The sequence below is a fragment of the Alligator mississippiensis genome, chromosome 2 (assembly GCF_030867095.1).
Source record: "Alligator mississippiensis isolate rAllMis1 chromosome 2, rAllMis1, whole genome shotgun sequence".
Classification (NCBI taxonomy): domain Eukaryota; kingdom Metazoa; phylum Chordata; order Crocodylia; family Alligatoridae; genus Alligator; species Alligator mississippiensis.
In genome coordinates, this window is record NC_081825.1 from 71,360,101 (window position 1) to 71,379,937 (window position 19,837).

General features: G+C 41.3%; 1 long non-coding RNA gene across 1 annotated transcript in view; it reads right to left on the bottom strand.

The window, feature by feature from the left end:
* The window catches only part of LOC109281607 (uncharacterized), a 28,285-nt gene extending 19,458 nt beyond the window's left edge, over positions 1-8,827 (bottom strand). The window contains exons 1-3 of the long non-coding RNA XR_009459781.1: positions 4,401-8,827; positions 2,789-2,882; positions 2,405-2,438 (exon numbers count right to left, since the gene is read on the bottom strand). This is a non-coding gene — a long non-coding RNA (uncharacterized LOC109281607). The remainder of the gene's footprint in view (positions 1-2,404; positions 2,439-2,788; positions 2,883-4,400) is intronic.
* Between the last annotated feature and the right edge of the window lie 11,010 nt (positions 8,828-19,837).

Sequence of the window (19,837 nt, forward strand, 5' to 3'; positions counted from 1 at the left end):
CCCTCAGTCTTCTCTTCTCTAAAAAAAATAAGCCCAGTTCCCTCAACCTGTCATCGTAAGTCATGCACTCTAGCCCCCTTACCATTTTTGTTGCTATCTGCTGGACTCCCTTCAATTTGTCCACATGCTTTCTGTAGTGGGGGCCCAAAACTGACCACAGTACTCCAGATGTGGCCTCACCAGTGCTTAACAGAGGGAAATAATCACTCCCCTTGACCTACTGGCAACACAACTACCAAAGCACCTTCACTGTATATCACCCCCCCACGCACACACAATTTTTATATACATCAGATATATCCCCTTCCCTAATGCACAGCAGTCATGACACCTAGCTAATTATATGCATAGAGATGAATTCTCAGATGAAAACCATTGTAAAAATGAAAAATATTAGTATATTGTCATACAAAGGTGCCTAAGCTACATTTTATAATTGTACTAGAGTTGTCATAGTTTCCTATTCCATCAGAAACTGAGTGCAACTTTTGAACAATGCATTTCAAACTCTTGGTAGTAACATCTAGAATGCATGTCAGTCACAGAAGTGAACACTGAAAAAAGAACAAGTACTGTAGCTATTTCACTTATTCCTACAGATTTCCTGAGGGAGCAAGTTTTTTGGTTGATATTTACTAAATATGTAGATAAGGTTCCCTCATTAAAGTTTCATAATGCTGAGAGAAATAAATTAACTAAAATAGCTAAATGTTTCCATTTCAGTTTGAGTTGAGTTGTTCTGTTGGTTCAAGAAAGGACAACAAGCTGAGCAAACATAAAGGGCATAAGGAATTTGGCAAAGGGAACCTTCCAGTATTTTTATGCCCTTGCTTTCCTTTTGCTATTAATGGGTCAGAATGTCAAGGGTACAAAGAATACACCACCATCAGAAATTACAGAGCCACAGCGAGAACAAACAGTAGCAAAGGTATGTGCAAACAGTTGGTCAGTAGCTACTGAATCTCCAAGAGAAACAGAAGTGATCAATTTGATCTTTTTTTAAGGAGAAAAGCCAATAAAGCAATGAAGTTCCAGCTGCATGTTACTAAAGTGCTATTTTACACAGCATGAGGAAAAGAATACAACATTAAGATAATACAAGACCATTTCTTGCTTTTCAAATAAAAACATATTCAGGCTGACAGTAATGCTGGCATTTCTTTTTTGTCTGATAAAAGCAATTCAAGCTTCAGAAACTTATTTGTGATTCAAGAAGGGATTGTTTTAATTCTCGTCTCCCCATTAGGTGGTAATTTCCTTTGCTGTCTATCTGAAGGTCTGACTGCAAAAGCAAAACACTTCTTGTTACTGGATTCACAGATCTAAATTCCTCTATTTTCCTTTTTTTTCTCTTTCTCTGAACACATGTGCAGGTGTGGGATACCAGCTTGCCAGCTCTAAAGACAAAAATCTATACTGCTTCCACAGCACTCCTTAAAGTAATACCACGAAACATGCCCCACCTACTTGCTCCCAACTCCACATGCACCAATTCTGGAAATAAAGGTGATGAAGCCACTTTCTGGCCATCCCAAACCTGTTCTTGACATCTGTCTCCAGCTGCTTGAGAAACTGGGGAATGCCAAGAGGTGGCTCCACCTCCCCATTTCCAGCAGTGACAGATGCAGAAGGAGAGTAAGTGGAAAAGGAATGCTCAGTGGCACTCTTGGGAATGTTATAGAAACTGCATAGGCAGGATCTAAGAGTGGCTACAGAAAAAGCAATGATGTGAGCTTCCTTAGGTTGCTCACTGAAATGTTTCTCAGACCAGAGTTTGAGAGAGTGTGATGGAAGCTCCTTCATCCAGGCACTGGCCACTGAATGAGAATGACAGTGCCATGTAGTGGCATATAGCAGTTCTGTGATGTGGCTGCCTGTCCTTCCAACTAGACTGAGACTACCAGGTCTTTATTCATCATCTACTGAAGAACCATCATCTAGCAGAAACTGTTACTGACTGAAGCTAGATTTCAACTGGTGACCTGCTAGCAAAAGCAGTAACATTTTACTAATGTCTTAACAATTAAACGTCAACCTCCTGTCATTGTTTTTACTGCAAATCAGATTTTGGGATTTGATTTGTTTTCCTTGTAGGATAAAAACTGTAGAGGACATCTTTTTACAGATTGCTTTAATAGTGGAGTAGTACTGTACTTTCTGAGGATGAAGAAAAAGCAAGGGGAGCCTTTTTTTCTATTTATGATATATTACTACATCCTATTATAACCTAACTCAGAGCTCCCTCTTCTGGCTTCACCCAGGGATGCCCTTCTTCAACCAACATCAAAAGTTTGCTAGGAAGTAGAAAAGAAACATGTAGCACCTTAGCTGAAAATTCAACAAATCGTGACAGTCTAACACCTACTGAAGCAGACCAGGCTGGAGGTATTTATAAATCACTTACCAAAACAAGCTTTGCACCAGTGGTTTGCAGAAGCCTGAAGAAAGGAAGACAAAAAAGGAAAAGTTGGTGGGTGTGTACTGGCTCCCATTAAACTTGAAGTATAAAATGATTCAAGAAACTATAGTCTAATGTACTGTAGCTACTTTCTGAGCAATAATGAACCTGTAATGACACAGTGGGTTGACGTGTGGGCAGGTTCTTTAATCTACACTTTGCAAACTTGAAAACATCTATCAGAATGTTCTATAAAGATGGAACAATACCAAAAAAAAAATCTGCTACAGATCCTGATTCAAAAATCTATGGGGATCACTATGATAAGGTAAGGCTATTTCCCACACATTTCTAGCCATGGCATTGGAACAAGCAGAAAGTACCTCTTACCCCGTTCAGGGTGTCTCAGGATTTTGGTGGTTTAGGACTGGTCTAAACTCCATTGAAGTCAAACAAAAGACTTTTCAATGCCTGTTTCAAGGAGCTGTAAACAGGAACACAACTTTCAGATCCAGGATTCTGTCTCCATTAGTTTTAGCAAAAGAGTACAATGCTACTATTTGAATCTGATTTTATTCATTTGCAGTACCCCACCCTTCACTGCCAAAATTCAGGATTGTCTGCATTCAAGCCTTTGGTTCAAGGTCATCTGGGATAATCCAGAACTTGAAAGTTATCCAATCCAACCCCCTGCACAGATGCAGGATTCGTTGGTCCTAAAACATTGCAAATACTGTCTTCAAAACTTCCAATAAAAAAGCTTCCACAATTTCCATAAGTAGCTTGTTCTCTTGTTCTACTCTTGTTAAATTAGGGACATTTAAGCCAAAACTTCTTTGCTGTAGTTTAAACAACATCTGATCATCCAGTATGTGAGAACGTAGGTAGTAGGAGCACATGGTAAGGCATAATTGAAAATAAACATGCAACTGTCTAAAAAGAAGTCCCATTACAGAGATATCACAACTTCCACCTAATTACAATAAATGAGGAAGACTTTATGACCTACTGAAACACTATTAGAACAACATTAGAATACATCATAATTGATGAACACCACTAAAATCAAATGAAAATAAGGCAATTATTCAAGAGATTACTTTGGTTGCTTTATTTTTTAAGCAACCAACATAATTTGACTAGTTTAATAAGGCAACTGTATTGCACACACTTTCCTCTGTAGTAGGGAATTCTTCTTAGCACTCATATAACCCTATGGAGCACATATTTTGCCCTTTTATTTCATTCTTGCAACAAAGCTGTTTCTGAGAGAGAGGCAGAACTTCCAAAGGCAATTTGTTTTTTAAATTGATTTTTGTGAAATGTAAAGGAGTCAGAACAGAGGAAAACAGCATAAAACCTCAGGGTTAAAGAAAAGAAGAACAATATAGGAGGACATACCTCAACTTCCTTTACACCTAAATGGGCCCTATTGCCCCTCATATGAACTGAGCAGAGCTGGGTAAATTATTCATTGTGGACTATCAGATTGCCAGGTATTAGTAGATCAGTAGATCTTTTGTTTGAATTAATCTAGTCCAATTACTGTTAGCTTTATAAATGATTTTAATGCAATGGAACAACTTGGACACTTGATCATTTTGGACAACTTGTGCACAAAAAACCCTCCAGCAACTATGTTGCATTAGACCTAGGATGAGGTACAGAGAACAGCGGCCTAGTACATTGCATTGCAGGGTCTATGTCGCAGTCAGATCAGACAGGGCACAATAGGACAACCATATTCATTGGGCTTAATTAAATGTTTCTCAAGCAAAGCAGAAGGCACCAGTAGGGAATAAACAAAAGACAGTTTAGTTTCACCTACTGGCTAGTGTGCATAATCACACACACACACACTCTCAGTACAGGCAGTATAAAATATTTCTCCCAGCCCCAAGCCTAGTGGAGCCTTCTTCCTCTAGGCCTTAATGGAATATGGACAGGAGGAACCACTTGCAAGAGGACAAAGTGAGGATGGCAAGACCTCAGCTTTTCATACTTGCTGGAAGAGGAGGATATGATTGATCATAACCAGGAGTTCTGATTGGCTGCCTTTCTCTGGGAACAGGGAAATGGTGCAGACCGACAATCCACCTGGAATATGAAAAATGCTTGAGTAAGAGTTTTCCCCATGGCTCTGTAAGAGGATCCAAATGACTAGCACATGGAGAAAACCCATAGCATCAGCAGTCCTGAAAGCAGCTCTCTTGCTGGTAAAATTTGAGTTAATTTTTTTCTCTTTAAAAAATGCAAACAATTTTTTAAAAGCCCCGAAGTGACATAGGAACCTACATCCCATTCTCTTTTGAAAATGAGATAGGGTGAACATTCTACAAAGCTGCTATGGGGTCACATGGCACACATAAAAGTTTTCAAAGAAAGTTCCTTTTCTGTTTAGAAGTCTTCCCCACCCACACTTAGCAAGTGGTCTGCTGCAGATTGATCCACATGATATTATACAGGAGCTGCTTTAAAAATATACAAAAAAACCCCATTAGGCTCAGGCAGAAACGTCACCTGAGGATAGGCAGAGCTTACCCCATTTTGAGTCAGAAGAAGCCGGGTGCTGCTGCTTGCTGGCTCTGATCATACACGGTGTGTCAGTTTTCCCTACTAGCTTTTAAATGTCACCAGCCTCCGCTGGGATCAGGTGGGTGTATCCCCACATGACCAATATTCTGAGATTGAAGGAGTGGGCACTGATGGCTCTTGAGAGGCCTTCTGTTGTTCTTAAAGAATTAATAAAACATTAATACATTACTCATCACTTATATATAATCACATTTATGAATATTAATCAATCTTCACAAGAAGCCTGAGACATAAGTACTATTTCCCTATCCTATAGAAAAATGGACAAGGAAAGGACTCAGTGGTTTGGAGAAGGCCACAGACCTTGGCCAGTGTTAGTCCCAGGACAAGGATTAAAACTCTGTCTGTTGTGTCCATTCCAATGCTCAGACCAAGCCCCCATTCCAGAAAGCAATTGTTTACTCTATCGGCTTTCTTCCTTAGCTGCATGTCCATGACTCACTAACATTAACAGAAGTAAGCCACACGTAGTCAGCAAGAAGTAATGCCTGCAAATATTCTCTTCTTCAACTTTCTGAAAATAAAATCACTTCTATTCTTTCATATTCATGATAATCAATCACTGACCATACAACTTCTTTAAAATATATTTTAAAGAAAAAAAAGAGAGGCCAATTATAATTAAATATTAGAGTTGTGTATATACAGCAGACTATATATAGCAGAACTGAAGCATGATGGGTTACAGCATAATGTTTTAAGATGCATACAGACATTTGGACACAGGCAGAAAGCTTGCAAGAGGCCAATGCGCAGTCAAATGTAGAAGGTGAAGCTAGCAAGTTATCAACTCCTATAGCATTTTTTTCTACAAAACCTATTAGACTTAGCTGCCTGTCATGTAAGCAGTAGATTGCAAAAGATAAATTGGTATCCATCTAGCATGAGCAGATATAATCTTAGCTCACAAATAGTGTCTGGACTTTTAAGTGCTCAGGCTCTTCAGTTGTTCTGTTCTACTGCATCCCATCCCAGAACCATGTTGCTAACAATATAAAAAGCCCTCTAAACTTTAATTTTCAATATGGCAGACTGATTTTCTCCTAGCCTAGTGTAACCTCTGGAAACAGTGGAGCCACAAGATAAAACAGTCCATTTCTACAGATGACGGGTACTCATGCGAACGAGGGTTCCCTGCCGAAAAGAGACGTTGTTTCTGGAAGGGACCGTGAAAAGTCTGGGATAAAATCATAGAAAATTAGGGTCAGAAGGGACCTCAGGAGGTCATCTAGACCAAGCCCCTACTCAAAGCAGGACCATTCCTGACTATATTATCCCAGCCAAGGCTTTGACTAGCCTTGTCTTAAACACCTCCAAGAAATGAGATTCCACAACCTCTCTGGGTAATCTGTGTCAGTGCTTTACTACTCTTCTAGTGAGAAAGTTTTTCCCGATACCTAACCTAAACTTTCCTTGCTGCAATTTGAGACCATTGCTCCTTGTCCTCTCATTTGCCACCACTGAGAAGTCTAGCTCCATCCTCTTTGTAACCACCCTTCAGATAGCTGAAGGCTGCTATTTAAACCCTCTTCCTCCCCCTGCCACACACACACGCACACCTCACCACTCAGTCTTCTCTTCTCCAAACTAACTAAACCCAGTTCTCTCAGCCTCTCCTCATAAGTCATGTGCCTCAGCCCCCTCACCATTTTTGTGATGAGTGATGGCGAAACATATGCTATCAATCAATTTGGCTACTTTGGGATCTGAATACCTGTGATCCCTGGAATGTAAAGAGTGTAAAAGGCTGAAACAAGTATGCAATGGTATTTTTAGGAAAAGAGTAGCAGATGACTCCCTCATAGTGGCATGTTCCAATATATGAATTAAGGAATTATCCAATTTGTGTTGAAAACTTATGGTAGACAGGTTGGTTCTTAAATCAATTGAGAGATTGTGCAAAACATTTAGTTAGTTTATTTGTAGCAGGATGATAAGGAGCAGAGCATTTATGTTGAATTCTGTTGGAAATCACAAACCTCCAACATTCCTCCAAACAGAACTGAGTTCCATTACTCACCAAATGCAATGGTAATCCAAAATAAGTAAATAAATAAAGGTATGGAAATGCTCACTAGTCAAGGTAGCTGTAAAAGAACATTTTGAAAACTTCTACCCAGTTAGAGTTTGCATCAACTACTACTCTGTGACTGCAGCACAGAGCCTCTGACGATACAGTATCTGCTGTAATGCCCGCTGTTTGAAGGCACATACAATGAAAGACCTCAGGAAGTACAATAAATGAGCACAAGCACGTGACAAAACATGGTGGAGAGACGCAAGAAGAAGAATCAACTATTACTAAAACATACAGCCTTAACCTACTCCTGCAAAATCCACATGAATATGTGTCCACAGAGTATGATGCCATGCCCAAGGGTAAACTGAGCCAGGATCTTGCTGAATTTGCTGGTATACAGGAAATAACTTTACTATTCTTTTTAGTTTTTCTTTAAGGCTTTGAGGTGCCTTCCTGATTAACTTGACCTTGTTCAAATTTACCCTGAGTTTTTTGAGCCAAGATCTGCCATACAATGGTGAATAGTTTCCTTCAACCATAAACAAAAGTAGATATCTTTTACAACTGCATCTAAAAGCAGGTGCATTTCCAGGCCTCAGTCAATGGCTCTAGAGCTCTGGTCTTCTTCCATATTATATATTCTGGACTTATGTCCCCTTTTGGGTTCCTTCCTGATAGATGCTTTCTTGGGTGGACAGCTTCAAGGTGTTACTGGTTGTTGAACTGTGCGACAGGCCACAGCAATGTGTCCTTTTCTCTGGCAATTCCAGCAACTGACCTGATGTGCCCAGCAATTCATTTCAGTGGGTATGGTTTGTGTACAATGACCACACAGAATGTCAGGTTTTGTGCTTCTTGGTCTCGTTGACTCAAGTTGTTGGCACTGGATTTATGAACCAGATGCCTTGTTCCTGGGGGATCCAAAACCCTCAGACTGACCACTACCTTTCTATTCGATAATAGAAAATGTATTGATACACAGTGATAACAGAAAAGAATAATACAAACAATTCTATATCTACCAATTCTAGTGCTGTCATCAGAGTAAAGGTACACCTGGCCAGGACACAAGCTTCACTCTGAGCTTCTTTTCTTTAATGTCAGCAGCCTGGAGATTGGAGGCCGAGCCTCCTCCTCCTCCTGTGGGGTGGATAAGACAAGCTGGTGGTATGCCCTCTGTCCATGGTGGCCTCCGATTCCCCTTTTGGGGACCTCTCTCAGGGACAGGGGCCCTTTGCTGTTCTGAAGTCCTTTCTTTTGTATTCTTTTTGCCTCCTGATGACTCTTCATCTGTGAGCATTGCTGATTGGTCTTTCTATGTTGTCATACTGTCCATGTTCTGTCCTGTCAGCATATTCCTTTATTTCACAAGCCCATCACATGCACACATCCTAATTTGGACTTTCTAGATCTTTTCCTAATTTAGTCTGTTCCCCAAAACCGGAACCTCAGGCTCCTACTCTCTTGGGCCTTGTGAGCTGGTGCCACATTATCTCATATGTTATGGAACAGTGTGATATAAGCCCACAATTTCCCAGGCTACGTGTATATCCATTGTCCTTGTTGTGTTAGACATCTTGTCTGCCTTAAAGCCTGTGAGAACTGTGTGACCAGGGCTTTAGAAACCAATTAACCTTTGCTGTTGCCCTGGACCATTATTCTAATGCCTATATATTGCGGGGGGAGGGTTGAAACAGGCCTTACTCAATTCGGATTTGTCCCAAATCGGGGACAGTGATTCAATTCATTGATTCGGATCACTGCCTGATTCAATTTGGCTGAATCAAAATCTGAAGATTCGATGCTGATTTGGTGAATCAGCAATTCAGCCACAAACACAGCTTTAAATGTTTTTTCTACATACCTCGACGTACCAGGCGCAGCTTATGAATGCTGCGATGCTGGGGCAGATGGCGTGTCCCAAAGAAGTGCAGGGGGGCTCCCCGCATGCTCGGCAGCAAGCCCAGAAGTGGATCAGAAGTACTTCTGGTCCACTTACAGGTCCACCAGGGAGCACACAGGGGGGTCCCCCCACGCTCCACTGGCTTGGCAATTGGCTGCAGAGGGACCTTAGGTGCCCTCCCAGACCTAAGAGGCACCAGTTGCCAAGCGGGGGAGTGTAGGAGTGCCGCCCGTGCGCTCCCTGGTGGACCCAGAAGTGGATCTGAAGTACTTCTAGTCCACTTCCGGGTCTGCTGCAGAGACCCCCGTACTCCTGTGGGATGCTCCATCTGCCCCAGCATCACAGTGTTGATGAGCTGCCTGCTACCTTAAGGTATGTAGAAAACACATTTAAAGCTGTGTCTATGTCTGAATCTCCAACTCTTTCCGAACCTATCCGAATCGATTTGGAGGGTTCTGATTCGATTTGGAAAGATTAACGGGTCTCTTGATTCGATTCAGAGATTTGGCCACCAAATTGAGCCGAACCTCCGCCGAATCGAATCAGGAACCAAAGCTTCACACAGCCCTACTATATATTTACCTATAAGCAAATTCCCCAAAACAAACGTCTAAATACCAATTTGTAGCCATCAAAGTGATGTACCTTTTGGTCCATACTAAATTCCAGGGAATCCTTTTGCAATTTCCATAACTGCTATTTTCAAAGTATTCTTGAATGTAAGAACTGAAAGAGTCAATAACTTCCTCCTAATTTGCTAATTAGGAAATGCTACAACAAACTTATCTCATAGTATGTCGCTCAACACTTGTCCAAATTTTAAAGCAGCCACAACCTGGGTTACTGAGTCCCCACTCATCTTGAGTTTTTTGGTAGAATTGGCAGCATTCTGCAATCACTGATAGGGTAGTGGAAAAATATTCTTTCATTTTCACAGTAATTTCTGCATAGGTGGCCTGCCATGGCAAGGTTGGAGATAAAATGGCCCGCAGTAGGCTACATGCCCTTGAACCCATCACTGTCAACAATGTTGCAAACCCATTGTCCTTCTGGAATAGAGTTGCAGGTGACAAACTAGACAAAATGTTCAAGGTATACCATGCAAATGTCATGGTTTTCATCAAATACACCAATATTGCCCATATAAGTGACCACTTCTCTCTGTTTATCTCTTTTAAAAGACTGTCCATACTCAAACTTCCCATGCTTACAGTGTGCCTTCAGTGCAGGCTGCAGGCTCTGTTCCTCTAGGCTGGAAAAGAAAATAGATGCTCTCCCCCCCATACCTTCCTCTGCTGTAATCTATAGTAACTGCAGTGTGTGCACCTTGCTTTGTTTCAGTTTGCTACTCCGATTCCTCTTGCCAACTCTCCTACTGTGATTACAGAACCAGCTGTGGACCTAACAGAGTGCTTATATCTAGTTTTTTTTTGTGTGCATATATAGTAACATAATAGTATTTTCTTATGGTTTTGGATCATTTAGGCAGTGGCTCCAGGCACCAATGCAAATGAAGATCCCATTCTCACCCCCAAAAACATTATATCTTGTGGCTCCACCATGGCAGGGAGGTTAGACTAGCCCAGGAGAAAGAGTGCACCAGACAACTAACATGGCTTATAAAACTTTGTTGTTCTGAGCAGGTACCCAGACTGAGAAAGGTGGCTGGTGGCTGCCTACAAACTCATCAGGGGAGATTATCAGCAAATAGGAACAGTCCTATTCTCCCCAGCACCACTTGGGGTAACAAGGAACAATGGTAATAAACTGGCAGAGAACAGGTTTAGGTTAGAGATCAGAAGGCAATATTTTACAGTTAGGTTGGCCAGAATCTGGAACAACTTCCTAGGGAAGTGGTCTTCGCCCCTACCTTGGGTAAATTCAAAAAGAGGTTAGATGATCACCTGTCTGGGGTCTTGTGAACCCAGCATTCATTCCTGCCTGTGGCAGGGGGTCAAGCTAGATGATCTGTTCAGGTCCTTCCTGACCCTAGCTGCTATGAAACTAAGAAAGCAACCAACAAAGTTACAACATGTAAAGAAACAGTACGAATGGCTAACAATGCATTGCACAATCCAATTGGGATGAATGACTATGGCAAGCGTTTCCAAACTTAAAGCTGCAACCCTAAATGGGGTTATGACACTTACAAGTGGGTCACAAGTTCCACAGAAATTCAATAACAGGTGGGCTTGGACCAAACGAAAGCTGTCTAAACATGAAGACACTCATGAAAAGACTGGAAACCACTGGCTTAAGAGCTGGAGTGCTTGGCTTGTGAGACAGAAACGTTGGGTTTTTTTTTAATTCAAGATTCTATGTAGTCACAACCCCCCCCCCCCGCACCCCCCAAACACGCGCGCGCGCACACACACACACACACACACACACACACATTTCCATATACAGTATACAAGTAGCACTTCAAATAATTTATCATTTTAATGGCTCTTTTTCTTGCTTTCCCTCTGTTAGCACATGACATGGAGGATCAGTTTCAGGCTAGCTGTAAATATCTGAAGATGGGAATGAGAGAAGGTTCATGTAAACTTACTATGTAACATTTTGAAAGTTTTCTACATCCAAGTCTCACCAGGAAACTTAAATGAGCATTAATTCTCTGCAGCACCAAAATCTTTCTTAAACGCTGAGCGGATGAAATGAAACTTTCCCAAACACTGCTGATTCATAAGGGTAATAGTCATGGTTAAATGTGAAGCAAAGGTTTCATATATCAAATCAGCAAATAAAGTCAACTTTTGTACCCCTAAGAAGGCAGGAGGGGGGAAACACTTGCTCTCTCATCATTTGTCTCCCTGATGTAATCTATTATGTCTGGAGATTACTGCCATCTGCAAACATCTGGGATTCATCAAGTACCTTCTGCTGCAGAAGAGATGAGATGATTTCTGGATATTAAACAAACATGGGGGCACCCTGCAGATTGTAAAAGGGAACAAATGGCCTGGTTTTACATGTACTGTAGAAATTTTGAAGAAGGAGAAGTTTTCGTTCCTGGATGAATGCAAAAAAACCCATAAGGCTTCCCCAAAACTATATGCTTGCAGGGGGAAAAAACCCCACCAGTGTGAAAAATCTTGACTTTTCTTTGTTTCAGGAGTCTGCTCAAGCAGAAGGAAGAATGCCCAGAGCTGCATGCTTCTGATATTTTGTGCAGGCTGTGGAGGACCTCAAGCTACAGTATTCAGAATACCCAAAAGCCCTTTATCCAAAACCACACACAGCCATCATTCCTTAAAAGGCTAAGAGAGTGGATGGCAATGACAGGCCTGGCAAAGCTCCCCTTCCTGGAAAATCACCTGGCTGTTTCTGCTAGTTACATCCTTATGCTTTGAAGTTCCCAAGTAGGTTCTATCGCCAGGTAATTTGAAAACATCTCTCCCAGTTATACAGTTGATCCTTGGCTTTGATTTTCTTGACACTCTTCTTGGGGACAGGGTTTGTATGTCAGCTCTTTATGGAAACCATGGACTACAAAGGCCATCTGACCTTGGTCCCCTGGACTACTGCTGACTCAGACAAACCAGTTGTTTAAGCACACTTTTTCCAGTGTTCTAAACTCCCTAGGAACACACAACTGTTCACACACATAACATGCTAACTCTGCAAACAGTTCTAAAACCAATCACTTTTTACTTTGGATCAATATATTACTTGCACTAATCAGACAGAACATGAAACAGCAATATGCTTTTCCCCTGCTTCAATTTCCTTACCACTCCTGAGAAGTCTGTTTATTTGGGGCAGAGTCCAGTAGGGGGTCTAGTATATCTATTCCCAAACATGATCTCTCCTCCAGTTTACACATGGTCTCTTTTTTTCTCCTCTGCGGCCAACTTCCTTCTTTTTCTGCTGGTCCCACAGTGGACCCCACTGCTACAAATACGTGATTCAGTATGCATTTCAGCTCCCCAACCTTCCACTGGTTCTGTGGCACCTCTGCTTTTTTTTAAATGTTGGCTATTTGGGCTTTTTTTCAACTTCTAGGGAAATGCCATTCCTTCAATGCCCACCCCAAAATACTTCTCCCACCTAAGATCAGAAAAACCTATTTAAGGGACTAATAACCTTTAACAACCATCCTCCTACTCACACACAGGCACGCTAGTGTTACTCTCCTATCTAGTTAACAGAAGCACTATGAGATAAAAGATGGTTATAAGACACAAGTATACAGACAATTCTTGAAATCAAACCAGAATTCACAGATTGTATATAGATTCCTCAGTGACCACAATGGTGATTTTTACTATTCCTTTTTTTAAACAATAGTCTAACAGTCCCAATAACAACACACTGAATAGCTCTACTTTGTCTTGTTTCACCCTGATGTTGACTTGGTACCTAGTGCACTCATTCTCAGAGGGTGCCACTGCCCCTGGGTTGCTGAGAGATCCTTTTAAGGGTGTTGCAGGATGCTGCACAACAATAGCAATAGTTGCTGCACAACTGTCAGATTGGCAAACACCCACACAATTCACAAAATAAAACCAAACATTTCAAACAGGAATCCATAGCATCAAAAACATTCTGACCTGTTGTGATCTTTCTCGGTCATCTGCAACAGAAGAATTGATTTATTATTTTCCAAAGTCAAAAATGAGTAAAAATTAAGAGTTGGCATTTTCCAACAGATGCATTGAGTCTAAAAACACTGAGAACTGCTCTACAGCAGTCATTTTCAATCTGTGGTCTGCAGACACCCGGGGGTCCACAGACTATGTTTAAGGGCTCTGCAAAAGATGACTACAATCAATTCAAGTGTGAATACCTACATTTACAATTCAAAGGGGTCTGTACTGCCAGTCAATATTCTCAAAGGGCTTCACACTTCCATTCAAATTTTTTTAGGGGTCCGCAAAAGAAAAAAGGTTGAAAACCACTGCTCTAGAAAATAGCTATAGATCTGACAGCAAAAAGGCATGCTTATCATTTTCAGCATCCTAAGATCACCAAAAATGCCTTATTTTTAGGGAAATAAATACACACCTTAATACATGCTTGAAGACAGATGTAGATACTGCATATATGGGATTTCTGTCAATTTTAACAAATGTTGCAAACTATTTCTTTAAAAAAAAATAAAGAGCTGCCTCCAACTTGTGGCTGTTTTGTCAGAGGTCAGTGACCAAAAGTATACAATTTTATTGCTGGTTTGTTACTAATTGGGTATCTGAATTGTTAATCTTGTCCTTGTAAATGCAAGACATCCCTTAAAAGTTCAAAAATGCAGCCACAGTCTAAGCATTTTTATCCAGTATTCTTTTATTACAATTTCTGGTTCAATGAAAGTGCATTTCACTACAGAAAAACATTTTAAACACAGGAGACGCATATTTTTTGAACTATTTATCACTCTACAAGGCTAATTTTTTTGCTGGCTCTTATTTCTACAGCAGAAAGTGAATGGGTTTGTTTTTTTTTCCTTTTCAGCCTTCTTTTTTAAAATCGTTTTCTGGACAGTGTGAGATTTGATGCAGCTTCTCTCTGTGATATATAACTGAAGTACGAGATATTTTTTTCTATATACCAAGTTATTTGTAATTGCAAAATAACTACAGAAGAATGGGATACCTTTAAGGAAAGATGGCAAATATATTAGCTACTTCAGCTCTGAGGAGTCTCAGGTTTCCTCATTATAAATGAATAATAAATCTAAGAGTTCACCAGAGGCTAGCTTAAAGGGACACTGGAAACATTTTAAAGAAACTGTTTTCTTTAAAAATAAATAGATATGGAAAAAAGGAAAGTGAATGGTGTGCATGTTCTGGGAGAAAGGTCTTACAAAATGTAATGGAGAGAACTTTCCCTGCACATTGGTTACAAAACCATCTCCCCCCAATTAAGATCTGTGCTGCAGCTGTATGAAGAGAACTGCCAAAAGCATTGGGGGGGGAGGGGAGTCTCTGGAGAGGCTGGTGTGGAACGAGGGGAGAGAGCGAACACAACCCAATTACACTAATCCTGTGACTCTTCCAAGCTGCTCAGGTGACAAGGGGGAAACACTGTCTGTGGGACATGGAGCCAACTTCCAGCAAAGGCCACTAGCTTCAACGATCCAAGGAATTTCCTCCTTCAGCACTTCATTTGAATAAAGCCCAGTTACTTTGTGAAGTGAATTTAGTTAAACATAATATTAATTGGCGTGAGATCACCCGAAAGCCACAGTCAGGACTGGATCTCCCTTGTGCAAGGCCTTATACACAGACAGACTCCCTGCCTAGAGATCGCTATCTAAAAGAATAAACAACATATGGAAAGCAAGGAGGAGGCTATAAATCAAAAGGTTGGGTTGTATTCTTCACAAAAAGCGTTGCCTGAAGTTAGCATTGCCTAACATTTTCTGTTAGAAGAAAGTTTTCAGTTACATATTGATTTACGAACTTAGATGTTTGGGGCTGGAGTTTTTTGTGCTATGAGTGTGCCTCAGGCTGCATTTTTGTGTAGTTTCAGTAAAAAGAGTTCAACAATTTCTGAGAAGATTGCAGGGGAAAATATAGTGTTCATGTTAAAAAAAAATCTTACAACTATTTCTTGGTATAGGATGATATTAGGAGCATCTGAAAATCTCATTTAATGCATAATCAGTAGAGACTTGATTGTGTATGAGTAAACTTAGAGATTGTCTCCATTGAGCATGCTCCCCGGTTTACTTAGGACTCTCAGCAATTATTTCATAGATTTCATAGACAGATATTTTTTATAGATTTTTTATGTCCATGGCCAAGCATTAGAACTGGGAGGCAGGAGCCTGTTTGCCCTGTGCTCCCTATGAGGCCCAAGCACTGTGATGGAGGAAGCTGCCTGAATTGCATGCAGAGGTGACAAGAACCAGACATGCAGTGGCAGGCAGGAAGGTGGAATGTACTAAGAATGGATTCTGAAGGAGTAGGACTGGTTGCTGGTACAGGTACTAGGAATAGGAAGATGCTAGGAATTGGGGCCAGGGAAGCAAAGAAGACTGGGACTTGGAGCTGTGTGATGGAAAACTGGAATTGTGCAAGGAGACTGGGACTGCAAGGCAGTGGGGAGGAAACCCTTGTCAAGGTGTTCTAGCCTCAATTTACAGAGTGAAAACCTACTGAAGCCATCTGCTAGCACAAAGGGAAGAGGTCTATGTGGTAGGTCTCCAGCTTCCAGCCCTGCTGACAAACCCTCCAAGTGCCAGGGTAACAGCACATGATCGACTTTTGGTATTTTCTGTTCCACTTAACAAAGAAACAAAACAGGACATTACAAAAGAATGACAGTAAGAGATTATTATGGTGGTAAAGTCAATCACTCAGAAGTTGGGAAATGCCAGAGTTAAGGTTGTCTGTACAACATTCTTGGGTATATGTAGTATGAGACTGTCCTTAGCTACCTGATTAGGTGCTATTTTTTTTCCACAGAACTGCAGCCTGACTCAGTACACAGACTGGACAGCTATCACTTAATTAGCAGGAATTAATTAATATTTTGTTTTATCATCATTGAATAAGACCCCATGCCTTAATTATTTCATCCTATTCATGGATGAGAAATCTAAACTCATTTCCTCAATGGCTTTCAGCACTTTTTCCTCAAGGGTTTTTCTGTCACTCATAACTACCTCGAGTGCTACATTTCTTTTTACAATACTCATATAAGACAAGGGAGTTGTATTTTCCCCATTTTACATAATAACATTGAGACTCAGAGAGATGAATGTCAAAAGTATCCTTTAATTCTAGATATCCAGTTTCAGACATCTAGGACCTGATTTTTCAGACTGCCTGTTACTTTATGTTCAAAACCAAGCTTTTTTCAACTTGACTTCAGTTGCAGACCTCAGCACTTGTGCAAATCGCACCCCAGGGGCACAACATACAAAAAGCAGCTGATTGCTTTTTTGACCACGCTGAAAGCACCAGCAGGAAATGGCTACATAGGGCAAAATGTTGAAAATTTACAAAATGTTCTGCACCAGTGTCTCAAGTAAAGCACCCAGAAAATAATGAACACACAATTAGTGACCATCTATGAAGTTTGGTTTAAGTGACCTGCCAGGAACTCTGCTGCAGAAATGACAATAAAATCCCATTCCCCAAGGCAGCAATAAGGTGGTTATCCATGAGACCATTCTTTCTCTTCTTCTCACATTAACCATACATCTTCCAGCTTCTGTAACAAATGAAGCACAGACAGCTGCCCTTTTGGCTTTTCATAAGTTATAGGTGATTCAGTTTGTAACCTTCATAAATTCTCCTAATATATTGTGTGTGCATGCAACACTTCATAAACATTGTGGCAGCCAACCAGCTAGCCTGTATAGAGTCCAAGTGCACTGAAGAGGAAGCTGGTTCTGACACATGATTATTATCCCTTCTATGATTTGGTTGCCCTGCAGAAAAAGATGCATGGTATCGTATTTCCCACATAGCTGTCTAATAAGACCCAGAAGGCAAAAAGGGAAAATGGAGCCGAGGGTCACAGGATGGAGGGACTGTCTGTGCAAGAGAGTGAATTTATATAAATGAAACTAGACAATAAGATCTCTCCAAGAGTGAGGCAACGGATCTCTGGTAGACAGTCAGAGGGTACAAGTAGCCCCATCAAGTTCAAATCAGCTTGAGTGACATCACTCATTTTGTCTCAAGGTTTCCTCCATTTCACACTAAATTTGTTGACTTTTTATTGTTAAGAATTAAGAAAGAGTCATGAACACAGAGAGTTACTTACCATAAAGCAGGGGTGTCAAATGTATGTCCTGCAAGCCAAATATGGCATGAGCTACCAAGGGGCCACCAGAAGTTGGGGGACATGGCTGAGTGGGGGAAGTGGTCTGCACAGAATCCTGGGTTCTTGGACTCCTACGGACATGGTGATAGGAGGGGGAAAAAGGACTGATATAATCCCAGTCACCCTCAAGCCTCTTCGCCCATTGTCACTGCTGCAGCCCTACTTCAGGCCACTGGCCCTGCTGCTGCCCCATGCTGAAGCTAAAGCTGCTGCCACTGCACAAGGCATGCAGTGGCAGTGGTGGCTCTAGCTCCAGCATGGGGCATGCAGCAAGTGCTGAAGATGCCCCATGTTCCCCATGTCAGAGCCAGAGCTGCCATTGCTAGAACTGCTGCCACTGCCACATGCCCCAGGCTAGAACCACCCCATAACCCAGGCTGCAGCCAAGCCACAAGGAGCCTTGCGCTTTGGATCCAGCCTGGGGTACAAGGTGAATTTGATACCCTTACACCAAAAGACCGAATGTGTATGTTCAGTTTCTTGCATGAATTTTACTACCCCCCCCCCATTGTGGATTTACATTGCACACTGTCCCACCATATTTCAGCCTATTAATCCCAGGGAGGAAATTAGGAACCTTGAGTTTTCATAATGGTGCACCATTGAAAAACCACGCAGATGGGGACCTAAACACAACACATGGTGTTGGATTAGATGACCCTCAAGGTCCCTTCTGACCTACTGACCCAATGAGGCAGTAAAGGGGAGGTGGGGTCTGCTTTTATTTTGCATGCTTCTGTCCCCCCCCTCCCCCCAGCTTATGTTACTTCCTTTGTTTGTTTCCTGATAGATGGCACAATAGGGGTAAACTGTTCTGTACTTCAGCAAAATGACAGAAGATGGAAAGGTTCAAAAAGAGGCTATACTTGGGGACTTTTCTTTATTCCTCACTAACATGCCAATTTTGGTAGAAATGCTTTGTCAAGGAGGAGGATCTCTCAGCAAGTCCTGGAAATGGTCAGACTGCTTTAATTAGATCTCCTTTGGAAGACTCCTTCACAGCTGAACACCCACTCCAACTGAACAGAAATTGCCTATCCTATCCTGTATGAAGTTCTTCATATCACAGTAGTACAGGAATTGGAGAGACACAAAAGAATTATGAAACAGGGAAAGAAGTGAATTTGTCACTAGAGGGACTATTGTCTTACTTCTGGTCAGCAGCAATCTTTAACTGGTTGAGGGAGGGGGTTTGTCAAAGGGCCTACATTTTAAATATAAAAGTAGTCTGATGAACTTCCTTGAAGTTCTGAAGAAGCTGAAATGCAAGTCCAGCAGATTCCATGGAGATATGGGAAGTCATATTGTCAGAAGGAATGGTTCTGAATACCATACAAGTACAGTGTCTCTCTCATTTTATCTAACAGGGAATCTGGAAGTTATACAGTATATACAAACCCAAGCTTATCTATCTTGACACAAATATATCAACTATCAGTATTTCTGGATCTTTGAATTTCTACTAATTTTTCTATACCTTGATACTGCAACCAAGAAAAAGTGACCTCTTCATGTCATAGCTCAGAAAATCTTGATAATAAGGGATCACCTTTCAAGTAGCAGTCCCGTGAAATAGTCAAACTTTTTTATTTTGATTATGGAACAGCTGATTTTGACTGTGGGAAAATACTAGAGCAAGTTTCCTTTGCAAAGAACTCAAAAAGACACTACAGTTCCCGTTTGAAATCTCTGGATTTATTTCAAGTCATGTGTAGATGTCTGCACACCTAATACAACTAATATTGTGCAGCACCCTTAAAAGGAACTCACGGCATCCCAGGTTGCCACAGCACCCTGATTAAGAGTCACTGCTTTAGTCTTCATTACTCCTACCTGATCTAGAGAGCTAGGGAGACACTCTATGCTGTCTCTCTGTTCTGAGATGCTCTAAGCAAAACTTCTAAGGTTTTGCCTGTAGAACCCTTGCTGGGGTTCTAACAAAGGGAGATATTCCTCCATGCACTAATGGTGATAAGCTTGGAGACGTTGCTCAATTTACATTGATCTGTTTCAGCTACCTATAAACAGCCTCAAGAGTCTGTGAGCAGTAACCAAGGGTCACTAGCCAGAATCCCAATATCCCATTCCTAAAGGCAATCAAGAGCACCTCCAGCAAGGGAGCAAAGGTCAAAGAAAATTC